The sequence below is a fragment of the Lactuca saligna genome, chromosome 1 (assembly GCF_052625555.1).
Source record: "Lactuca saligna cultivar CGN05327 chromosome 1, ASM5262555v1, whole genome shotgun sequence".
Taxonomy (NCBI): domain Eukaryota; kingdom Viridiplantae; phylum Streptophyta; class Magnoliopsida; order Asterales; family Asteraceae; genus Lactuca; species Lactuca saligna.
Window position 1 is genome coordinate 40,700,517 of NC_136417.1, and position 1,715 is coordinate 40,702,231.

The following is a 1,715-nucleotide window of genomic DNA, read 5'->3' on the forward strand; positions in this document are numbered from 1 at the left end:
CCGACCTGAAATTCAAGCTCGGACCGGCACCTGTCCGCATAACTCTTTTGTCGGCTCTGGGTGGTCAATAACCTCTGTCTGACCCACTGTATCTACTCAGTCGTCTGAATCACGATCTCTGTACTGCCCATCACTCTCTGCCCAACCTCACCCCAACAAATGGGAGTCCGACACCTCCTACCATACAACAGCTCAAAGGGCGGCATACCGATGCTCGAATGATGGTTGTTATTGTAGGAAAACTCTGCCAAGGGTAAATACGTATCCCAGCTACCCCCAAAATCCAATACACATGCTCGAAGCATGTCCTCAAGCGTCTGAATCGTCCGCTCACTCTGGCCGTCTGTCTGGGGATGATATGCGGTACTAAAATGCAGTTTAGTACCCAACTCCTCATGAAATTACTTCCAGAATCGGGAAGTGAAGCGCACATCACGGTCGGAAACAATCGAGATCGGCACCCCATGCCGAGATACCACTTCTCTCACATAAACCTCCACCAACTTCTCCGCCGAAGAACTCTCACTGATGGCAAGAAAGTGAGCGCTCTTTGTCAACCTATCCACAATCACCCAAATTGCATCAACTCCTCTGGCAGTCCTCGGCAATTTGGTGATGAAATCCATAGTGATCTGTTCCCACTTCCACTCGGGAACCTCTAATGGCTGTAACTTGCCATGCGGTCTCTGGTGCTCGGCCTTAACCCTTCGACAGGTCAAACACCTCTCGACAAACCATGCGACGTCCCTCTTCATACAAGGCCACCAATACTCTTTCCTCAAATCAAAATACATTTTCGTAGCCCCGGGATGGATCGAAAATTTCGATCTATGAGCTTCTTCCATTAATGTAGTACGCGTACCGCCCACAAACGGTACCCAAATCCGGCCCTGAAAAGTCATAAGCCCTCGACTATCCAAAACGAACTCTGAAACCAAACCAACGGCCCGTTCTTTCTTCTGCATCTCCGGATGCACAGCCTCAGCCTGTGCCCCACAAATGGCATCCAGAACTGGAGCTATCACGGTCAATCTCAAACATACATTTCGCAGTGGAGTACTCTTCGCCCTGCGGCTCAACGCGTCGGCTACCACATTAGCCTTGCCCGGGTGGTACAGGATCTCACAATCATAATCCTTGACCACATCTAACCACCTCCTCTACCGCATATTTAGGTTAGGCTGATCCATCAAGTACTTCAAGCTCTTATGGTCCGTGTATATCGTACAACGAACCCCATACAAGTAGTGTCGCCAAATCTTGAGGGTGAACATCACTGCCCCCAACTCTAAATCATGTGTGGGATATCTCGTCTCATGAGGCTTCAGCTGCCTCGATGCATATGCTATCACATGTCCCTTCTGCATCAGCACCGCTCCCAGCCCTAAAATCGATGCATCACAAAATACCACAAAATCTTCCATCTCTTCCGGAAGAGCTAATACCGGAGCTTCGCACAACCTTTGGCGAAGCGTCTCAAAGGAGGTCTGCTGCTCGGGACCCCATAAAAATGTAACACCCTTCCGGGTCAATCTGGTGAGTGGCACTGCGATCTTGGAGAAATCCTTGATAAACCTCTGATAGTACCCTGCCAACCCAAGGATGCTCCTGATCTCAGAGGGTGACTTTGGCACCTCCCAACTCATCACCGCATCAACCTTGGCTGGATCGACCAATATCCCTTTCTGATTAACGAGGTGCCCCAGAAACTGGAC